Genomic DNA, 11,034 nt, shown 5'->3' with positions numbered 1-11,034 from the left:
ATCTAATAGACCATTTGTGTAGCAGAAATCACTGGTAGATGTGAACACCGTGATTTAGGAGCTATTTTCAAATTTAAGACAAATTTTTTTTTCTGTTTTGTTTTGTGTTCATCCAACAAGAAATTAATGATAGAAAGTACAAATTTCAAGCCAAGCTACAGTTATTCTTTTGAAATGCCAAAAAAATGCTCATTTTCAAATGGTTACATTACTAATTCCATAATAGCATTTACAATATCATTACTGTTGTTCTTCAGGGGTTGGACTGCCTTTGTTCTTGACACATTTGCTTGTGACATGACCAATTTTATGTCCTTAACATCTACACATGTTTCATCAACCTCTTCCTCTTCACTCTCCTCTTGTACAGTTGGATCCTGTGTGTTTTCTTGAATGTTTGAGAACACGTCACCCTGAACTTTGAATTTCTCAACAGCAGCTAGTTGTGCTTCCTGAAGTAAATCCTCAATCTTGGCTTCCCCAATAACTATGCAAGAATCTGAAGCTGGGCTATTGTAGATATCTGGTTTTGTGATGACAAAGAGGATATTCATACATTTCCAGATAGTGACTCTCCTAACTCTTGTAACCTGTTGAAGATCCAGTTTAGACATAGCCTTCCATACCTTCTTTTCACTCTAGCTCTGTTTTGCTTTACTGATTGGCTCTTCCTCGATTTTAATTGCTGCTGCCTGCTAAGCTTGTTGTGTGATTACCTGTGTAATCCTGTTCCTCAAGCTCTGATACTGATTCATCACTGTTGGATTCTGTTCCAGATCTTGTCTCATCCTGGTGCTATGGCAACTCCTGTTCTGTAGCAGGGGCAGTTTCTGTGGCCTCACTAGGGATTTTGTGTGGTGAACATGGAACCAAGATGGCCACAGGAAGAGCAGGCACCATTTCATTCAACGTATGGACAAAACACCAAATGTGCACAAAATAGAGCACTTAAGATCTGCAGAGCATACTCTAATGGAAAATTCAAACAGAAAAGCTTTAAAGTTCATAATATATAGATAATGATTTTCTTTTTTTTAGATAATGATTTTCTGATACAAAACATAATGTTTATTATAGAGCTGAATAGTTTATATCCTGCAAATAAATTTATAGGAAATTACCACTTAAATAGTAAACTAACAAATTTTAGCATACTAATTACAATTAAGAAGAATAAATTAAACCATGGATATGCATTTTTAAATTGCCAGTTGAAATACTTTAAAAATTTACATAGTGTATTTAACTAGATTCTTAAACATTTATACAATTCCCAATAGATGTTATAATTTGTAGCAGTTTGTATAGTATTTTCTTAATGCCACTTTTGAAAATTCTCAGATCTTAGGAGAACATCTTAAAGAACAAACATTTATGAAAGACGTATTTTTCAAATATTGTCATATTTATCTTTCAATTATCTTTACCTCCTGGTTTTGGAATGAAGCAATATACAAGTGAATACATACATTTAAATAAGTGAAATATGTATGTCAAGATTGTTATGTTAATCTGTGATTTGGTGAAAAATTATCTAAGACCAATATCAAAGACAAATTTGTTAATGTAAGTAATATTAATTACAGAGTAATTTTTTCACTTTATAAAATGTTATCCTTAAAATAATTGCAAATTATTATGTTTATTTTTTATACAAATATACTCATTCACCAAGAGAAAAGTAGTTGAAGCTAGTACCAGCTATTTTTGAAGAAAGTGTTCATCTGTGCTTGATGAAATATCCTTTTAGTAATTGTTATTTGGGCAGGTTAAAACAAGAGGCCCAACATATCAATTATAACTTAGAATGTGATAACAATTAGAAAAATAATTTTGAAGCCATATCCAAAGGTTCTATTGAAATTAAAGCCAGGACTTAACTGAACTTGATTGCTGAGAACACAGTACAAATATGGACAAGATTAAATCTCTTCTATTTCCATGACTATAGTAAGCCATTCTCACCAGCAAGATTGGGCACTTGGTGAAAAGGGGAGTATGATCATTATAAATCCATTCCTATAACTGAAAAATACAGTTCAAAGTATACATCCAATTGGTGGTTCAGAACCATTTCTTTATACACAAAGCATTATGTTATATTATTTAAGTAAACAGAAACTTAGTCTACTGAAAACACATTACAAAGATGAAAAACAAGGATTTTGCAAGCTTAGGAAATTTTTAGCATTTTTATAAAATGGAATTGTTTTGTACAAGTGAGATTATAACAGGCATAGAGAAGATTAATGGGGTGAAAGTGAAGGCTGTAATTTAGCTCTTGTTATCTTCCAAATGTGTTTTATAGAGTGTAAGAGATTTTTTCTTTTAGAGATTTAGTTTCTAGAAATTTTGCTTAAAATGAGACTATATGGGCTTTAATTTGGATTGTGGGGGCACTATTAACAAGGGTACAGTCTAAATGAAAGAACACAAGAATACTCCCAAAATCCCCATCAAATTCCACCAACTTGTGGTTATGGATCTACATGTACTGGTTTTAGCATATCATCATGTATGCACATGTAGTGAGAAGAGATATTTTAAATATTAATATCTGGTAAATGGTAAACTGGTAAACTTGCCTTGATCTTCTCAATATTGCCTATAACACTTACCCTTCACTGGATGACACTTACACTTTGAACACACACACACACACACACACACACACACACACACCATCAAAACAAGATAGTATTCAAGGCTGAGTTTTAAGTATACATTCCCAAATTTAACAATCATGATCCCCTAACTCCTGAGGGTTACTATCTTTTGGGAAAGCAAAGAGCACAAGTTACCTGTTGCCATAATAATGCTATATAACAAACTATTCCCAAAGCTCAATAGACTAAACTAATAACCATATAATATTGCTTAGTAAATCAGTGTGTTGGTTGGAAAGTTCTTGTATTGGTCAGCTTGACAAGGCTCATTCATGGATCTGCAGGTCCACTGGACAACTTTAATGATCTTTACTATCTCTCATAACTGAGACCTTATCTGGGACTATTGGGCTGAAAAGTCTCTACTCCACATGGTTTCATGTCCTCCAGCAGGACAGCCTAAGTTTGTTCTTATGGAAGAGACAAATCCTAACAAAACAAAACAAAACCAGTAGAAGTGTGTGAAGTCTCTTGAGGCCTAGATTCAGAACAGGCCAATCATCTGCTACATTCTATTGACCAAGTAATAAGATTAGCCCAGTTTTAAAAAGTTGAAAAAGCACCTCTTAATTATTGATGGGAAGTGTTATAAAATCATATTGCCAAGGTCCTAGATACAAAGAAAAGTGGAGAATTGGGCCATTTCTGCAGTTTATCACAAGAATATCTTAATAAAAGAAGATCTGAAAGATTTAAGTGTCACCAGAACTGAAATTTCTCAATTTCGAAACTTCTGAACACGAATGAAGCGTTTTTCAAATGGAAGACCAGGGCATATCTGCCCCCAGATAGCTGCATGACTTCCTGTTTCAAATTGTTTACTTTCTTCTTAGACTTCATCTCTTCAGAGAGGCCTTTCCCAACCACTCCCTTTATCCTAACTAAAACTGTAGACCTTATTCACACCTTAACCCTTAACCCTGCTTAAGATTTTCCTCCTAACACTATTCAGCCCCTGACACACTATTTGTTTGTTTTTATCCATCTCCCTGAACCATGATGTAAGTTCTTTGAGTCCAGGAATTTTGTCCATCTTGTCCCTTGCAGTATTCCCAGTACTTAGAACACCGTCTGGTAGAGTAGATGCTCAATTAGTGTTTATTGAATGAATGTCGTAATAAACCAGAACTATTGAAGTCCCACAGCTGCTACCTCAAGAGCTAGGTGTAAAAGCCTCAAAGCCTATTGGTAGCTATACTTAGTTCTGCCTTGGGCACTGGCATATGATCAAGCCCTATCTCTATTTCTGAGTTCTCATCAGTAAGTCTCATCTACTGATTCTGTTGTGATCTGTTTTGATCCTGAAACATGTCATCTCAATGCATTCTATTTTGATTCTTGTCCCAGATAAGCCCTTAGTTTTACCTAACTATAAACCTATATGTTTCTCGGTTGGAAACAATGCTTCTTACTTTAGGAAGATCTTATTGAATGGTGAAAAGGACTGCTTTCTTAGCATGAGGACCTGGGTTTATTTTTTAAAATTTTATTTATTTATTCATGAGAGACACACAGAGAGAGGCAGAGGCATAAACAAAGGGAGAAGCAGGCTCCATGCAGAGAGCCCGATGTAGGACTCCATCCTGGGACTCCAGGATCACACCATGAACAGAAGGCGGATGCTCATCCGCTGAGCCACCAAGGCATCCCAGACCTGAGTTTAAAGTTCATTTATGTTTTTATTGTGACTTTGGAGGGGTTACTTACACTATTGAGATTCATTTTTCTTTCACCTATAAAATAAAAGATAACACCTACCATACTTAAACTTATAGTGGTCCCCTTAAAGGAAACTCTCATCCCTAAAAGTAGATTGCCAGTAGCCATGTTTGTACTAGATGACCCTCTCCAGTCATATATGATTGGGTCAGATCCAGCCCAGATTGAATCAATCAGTCTCTCTTCCTATCCACCCCCATCCTTGCAATTGGAAGTGAGGTTTATGAACTTGGATCTGTGGACTGCCATCTTCTGCCATGAAGGCTGAGTAAGAGAATAATTCTAAAGAGTTAGAAAGATAAAGCAAACCCTCAGGAAGAAAATCAGAGGCAATAAATGGAGGGAAAGTATTGCCTTGTTTCCTGACAACTTCCAATTTTCTCATTCCAACTTTTTTCTGAGGTTTTCCTATGCACACCTTTGGGTGACATGAAACATTCTTTTCCCCAAACAGTGAACATCCCATTTCTTTGTTAATCTAGTTTGTTTCAATTACTAACAACCAAAAATCCAAATAAATAAACTCTTTGAGTTGTTGCAAGGATAAAAATCATAAGGCCTCTAAAATGCCTAGCATGTTGTACCTCAATTATTTTCATTTAACTCTACTGGAACTATGCTTGTTCCTAATTCTCAGATTACTATCTGTTGTTCCTACCTGACTTAGCTGAGACAAGGTAGGTTGGTGTAATGAACTGTCATCAGGTCTATTTTTTTTTAAGATTTTATTTATTTATTTATTTATTTTGAGAGAGAGAGAGAGAGAGAGAGAGAGAGAGAGCAAGCACAAGTGGGTAGAAGGGCAGGACAGGGAGAAGCGGACTCCCTGCTAAGCAGGGAGTCCAAAGCAGAGCTTGATCTCAGGACCTTAGGATCATGACCCAAGCTGAAGGCAGATCCTTAACCGACTGAGCCACCTAGGCACCCCTGCAAGTCTATTTAATAATGGATTTATACATATATGCTTTGATTCATGCACTTTTAGAAAAAATATACCTTTTGTGTGTTTTGTTTTTGGTTTTTTGTTTTTTGGTAAGCAAGCATACAGAGATAGACCACATCTGTTCTCACCTCCCTAGAGATCTTACTCCTATCTTCATAGCAGCCAAAAGGGGTTGAAACTTTAGCACTGTCATTTGCTAGCTATGTGTACATGTGTAAAATACTTAACCCATCTTGCCTGTTTCTTCTTCTGTAAAATGGGCTTAACAAAAGTACCCACTAGATAAATTGTTTTGAGGCTTCAGTGACTTAGCCACAGAAAAGTATTTTAGAACAGCTCATTGATATTTAATTAGTTTGCTCCTAGAATTCTCTGGGTCCTTCTCAGTCAATAGATACCTACAAATAGACTTAACACACCCTCTTTCAGGGATCCCTGGGTGGCGCAGCGGTTTGGCGCCTGCCTTTGGCCCGGGGCGCGATCCTGGAGACCCGGGATCGAGTCCCACGTCGGGCTCCCGGTGCATGGAGCCTGCTTCTCCCTCTGCCTGTGTCTCTGCCTCTCTCTCTCTTTCTCTCTGTGTGACTATCATAAATAAAATAAAAAAAACACACCCTCTTTCAGATATGCTTCATTATTTCCTGATAATATTAACTAAAACCCACAGACACTAACACATCCATTCTTATTATTCCTGTTATTTATGATCACATTATTGACTAGACCAGATTAAGAGAGAGAGAGAGAGAGAGAGAGAGAGAGAGAGAGAGAGCGCACCATCCACTACATTAGTTATTTCCCCATTTAGTATTAGTAATTCTCTGAAGGAAGAATAGTAAAGACAAATTGTTGGACTCATTGATGCATCTTAGAACCTAAAATTTCCAAAGCAAAAAATGAACAAGTCCTGTATCCTTTGTTTTCTGTTTTCAAATGACCAAGGCTACTGTTTTCAAATTGACCAAGTGTGAATGCTAAGAAATGTTATGGCAAGTGAAGTATAGGAGATTGTGGTACATCTTAATAAAACAATTTCTGGCTGTTTTTTAAAAAACTGATTGAACATTTTAACTTTGGAGCATGCATCAGAATTTAGTTCAATCAGTTGCATTCCTAATGATATACTATTTCCCTCATCAGTACGGTTTGGTTTCTTTTATGTGTGTGATTCTCAACCCACTACTTTAAATACTATATATTCCCTTTTCCCAGAGGTGATTACTGCATCTTAAGAAAAAAAGAAAATTAATTCTTCTATGTATCCAACACTGCCTTAAATAAGAACAGCTCAAGGGTTGACAATTATAAAGTATCTTATAGTCTGCTTAAGAGTGCTAGCACTATACAAATATGAAGGAAAAAATGCCTTGAAAAACATTCTGGATTAGTGTCTTGGTTTTTAGTTCATTTATTTTATTAAGGCTTAAAAATCTCCAAATGCATCTGCATAGACTTTTTCTTTTCATTATCTGCCACACTAGAAAAAAAATCACTCCTTAATAGAGGCATGGCTTTGATACAAAAACTTGGAACTCAAGAGGGTGAACATTTTACATCTGTGTTAAGTACATGTTTTTGCTCAAAGTGTAACTCTTTTTTCATATTTAATAACTTTATTAAACAACTACAGTATGTAGATCCACCTCTAACATTTGTGGGGCCTAGGACAAGAGTATAAATAAAAGCCCACATACCATATGTGTAAATATTTACAATTAATAAATCAATTTAACAAATATATTATCATAATGACAAACTTTTAAAATGTGTAAGATGAATTTTTATATGACAAAGTGGGGAAAATAATAAGTCTGATCATATTTATCATTATTCAGATGTTGGGTCAATGTTTGAATTGGCAATATATACATAATATGGAAATTAAATTCTATAAAATTTTATTTTAATAAAATTACACTGTTGTAATTAAGTTTTCATGTAATTTTTTGGCTGTTGACATTCAGAATCTAGAGTCAAAAGTAAAATGCTATTTTATTCAAAATGTACAAAATTTTAATCTATTTCATCAAATTACATAAAGCAACGTATAAAATAAAAAATAAATTTAGTTTTCATAAATTATTGCAATAAATTTTTTCATCTAAAATATTCAAAATATAACAAATATTTTAACAAATAATAAATTCTAATAAATATTTTAAAATAAAATATTTATATTTTGAATATTTTCAAATAACACAAATTATATTTAATGAATAGTAAAGTTTTTTAAAGATTTTTTTATTTATTTATTCATGAGAGACACACAGAGAGAGAGAGGCAGAGACACAGGCAGAGGGAGAAGCAGGCTCCATGCAGGGAGCCCGATGTGGGACTCGATCCCCAGTCTCTAGGATCACACCCCAGACTGGAGGTGGTGCTAAACCACTAGGCCACTGGGGCTGCCCTGAATAGTAAAGTTTTAAAATGAATTTGAATAAAAATAAAATTGTATCATTTTTGCAAATTTAAACAAATTGTATTACATATCTTTGAAAGTAAAACTGTATTACATATGTTTGAAAGTAAAAAAAACACAATTCTATTATTCAATGTAAATCATCATATTTATTTATTTATTTTAAAATTTTTATTTATTTATTAATGAGAGACACGCACAGAGAGAGAGAGGCAGAGACACAGGCAGAGGGAGAAGCAGGCTCCATGCAGGGAAACTGACATGGGACTCAATCCCAGGTCTCCAGGATAAGGCCCTGGGCTGAAGGTGGCACTAAACCGCTGAACCACCCGGGCTGCCCCTCAACATCATATTTAATATGTATTATATGTCTACCTCCATAATTACAAATTTAAGAGTTATATGAATTATTTAATATAATAAAATATTCCTCAGCTGCCATGTGTGAATGTCATGTTAATATGTGAATATTCCCAAAGCTATACATTTGAACATGCTCTGAAACAGCAAAATGGACACTCAGAACTACTGGGAAATCATATTTCATTTTGAAAGAATCTATTATATTTATGATATCTGAGAGGAAGGTTTTTTTATCTACTTTATACTGAGTGTATTCAAATAGGAACAACACCAAGATTCTAAAATATATACTAGGCACAGACAAAGGATATGAAAAGTTGTTTTGCCTGAAAAGAAATATATAAAGGAAATTTGTTTACTTAACTACAAATAAAAGCTGGTAATTATTATAATAAAAGCAAAGTGTTAGTCTACTCCTTTTAAAATAGAAAAAAAATAAGTATTTTTGAAAAGCCTGATAATGGGAGAGCATGTAGGAAAACTGGCATATAATACCTTTCTGGTGGTAAGTTAAATTTATATGTTTATTCTGGCTAGCAATTTGAAATTTAATCAACATATCAAGAAACATAAAATTGCTCATACTCTTTCTTTTGATAATCTCATCTCAAAGAATTGCTCTAAGAAATCTACTTCTAAAAAGTCTTGGGGGGGTGGGGCAAGATGGCAAAGGAGTAGGGTCCCCAAGTCACCTGTCCCCACTAAATTACCTAGATAACTTTCAAATCATCCTGAAAACCTGTGAATTCTATCTGAGACTTAAAGAGAAAACAGCTGGAATGAAACAGAGAGATGAATTTGGGCTTCTAACAAGATAGGAAGACAGAAAAAAAATATAAAAAAGACTCAAGTGCGAGAGGGGCCCCTGCAAGGAGCCAGGCTAAGGCCGGGTGGTGACAGCCTCAGAACAGGAAAGCCCAGTACCTGAGATGCAGGAACTTTAAAAATCTGCACCGGATTCTTCCTCCACAGAAAGGCGTTTAACAGGGAACTCGGGCTGGATCTCAGGAGGGACAGTGGAGCCTCCAAGTTCCCAGGGTCACTAACAGAGCAAGTGCGCCCTGGGGGAGAGTGTGCCACACATGCAGACCAAGATCTCTAAAGGGCTGGAGTGTGCGTCCAGCAGGGCATCCGGAGAAGCTCAGGCAATGGCTCTGGATGGAGGGGGCTGCGCAGCGCCTGGAGCGGGATTCCAGCGGCGCAGGCCCTGGATCCCAGGGCACCGGGGGAAACATCCCAGGATCCTGCACTCCCCCCAGGAAAGGCAAAAGCGGGGAGGGCACAGGACAGCGAGGACTCTCCTGCCACCAGGCGCCCATAAGCTTTGCAGATCAGCACCGCCCCCACCCCCTCCGCCCCCGGAGCATCCAAGCCAGTGTGGACTGGAAGACTGCAATAGATACTGCAGGAGCTGACTCCAGGGCTGGAGTACTGGTCGCCGCCACTGTTGTTGTTCCTCCTGGTTTCACCCTGTGCCTGGGATGGAGTGGGGCTGCCAGGAACAGGGGCCTCACAGTATAAAGAGCTCCCACTGAGCCGTGCACACACCTGAGAATCAGCACAGCAGGCCCCTACCCCAGAAGACCAGGTGGAAGGACAGGGGAAGAGCAAGTTCTTGGCCAAGCAGCTCGGGAAACTCCAGGGGAAATCGAGGGAGTTACAGTATATAGAAGCAGAGGATACCTCTCTTTGGTTCTTTTGTTGTTGTTGTTTGTTCTTTTTTTCTCTTCCTTTTTCAGTACAACTTGTTTTTAGCCACTCTGCACTGAGCAACATGAAGAGAAAAAAGAACTCAACATGAAGAATCAGAAACAGTACTCTCTGCCACAGAGTTACAGAATTTGAATTACAATTTGATGTCAGAGAGTCAATTCAGAAGCACAATTATAAAGCTACTGGTGGCTCTGGAAAAAAGCATAAAGGATTCAAGAGACTTCAAGACTGCAGAAATTAGAACTAATCAGGCCGAAATTGCAAATCAATTAAATGAGATGCAATGAAAACTGGAGGTCCTATGAATGAGGGTTAATGAGATAGAAGAAATACTGAGTGACATAGAAGACAAGTTGATGGCAAAGAAGGAAGCTGAAGTAATAAGAAAAAAACAAAAGATCATGAGGAAAGGTTAAGGGAAATAAATGATAGCCTCCGAAGGAAAAATCTACATTTAATTGGGGTTCCAGAGGACGCTGAAAGGGACAGAGGACCAGAAAGCATATTTGAACAAGTCATAGCGGAGAACTTCCCTAATTTGGGGAGGGAAACAGGCATTCATATCCAGGAGACAGAGAGGTTCCCCCCCACCTAAAATAAATAAAGACTATTCAATGCCTCTAATAGTGAAACCTACAAATTCCAAAGATAAAGAGAAAATCCTTAAAGCATGAAGAGACAAGAGATCCCTAAGTTTTATGGGGAGAAATATTAGATTAATAGCAGATCTCTCCACAGAGATCTGACAGCCCAGAAAGGGCTGGCAGGATAAATTCAGGGTCCTAAATGAGAAGAACATGCAGCTAAGACTACAATATCCAGCAAGGCTCACATTCAGAATACAAGGAGAGATAAGGAGCTTCCAAGTTAGCCAGAAACTGAAAGAATATGTGACCACCAAAACAGCATTGCAAGAAATATTAATGGGGACTCTGTAAAAGAAAGATGATGCCCAAAGAAGTAATCCATAAAAACAGGAATTGTATAGGTATTATGATGACACTAAATTCATATCTTCCAATAGTAACTCTGAACATGAATGAGCTCAATGATCCCATCAAAAGATGCAGGGTTTCAGACTGGTAAAAAAGCAAGACCAACTATCTGCTGTCTACAAGACACTCATTTTAGACATGAGGACACCTACAGTCTGAAAATGAAAGGGTGAAGAACCATTTACTACTGAAGTGGTCCTTGAAAGCAGGGGTAGC

General features: G+C 36.8%; 1 pseudogene; it reads right to left on the bottom strand.

The window, feature by feature from the left end:
* Positions 1-203: 203 nt before the first annotated feature.
* Positions 204-11,034, bottom strand: part of LOC129517983 (nascent polypeptide-associated complex subunit alpha-like) — a 67,892-nt pseudogene continuing 57,061 nt past the window's right edge.

This window comes from Nyctereutes procyonoides, unplaced genomic scaffold (genome assembly GCF_905146905.1).
Source record: "Nyctereutes procyonoides isolate TBG_1078 unplaced genomic scaffold, NYPRO_anot_genome, whole genome shotgun sequence".
Lineage (NCBI taxonomy): Eukaryota > Metazoa > Chordata > Mammalia > Carnivora > Canidae > Nyctereutes > Nyctereutes procyonoides.
This window is presented reverse-complemented; position numbering and strand designations above follow the sequence as displayed.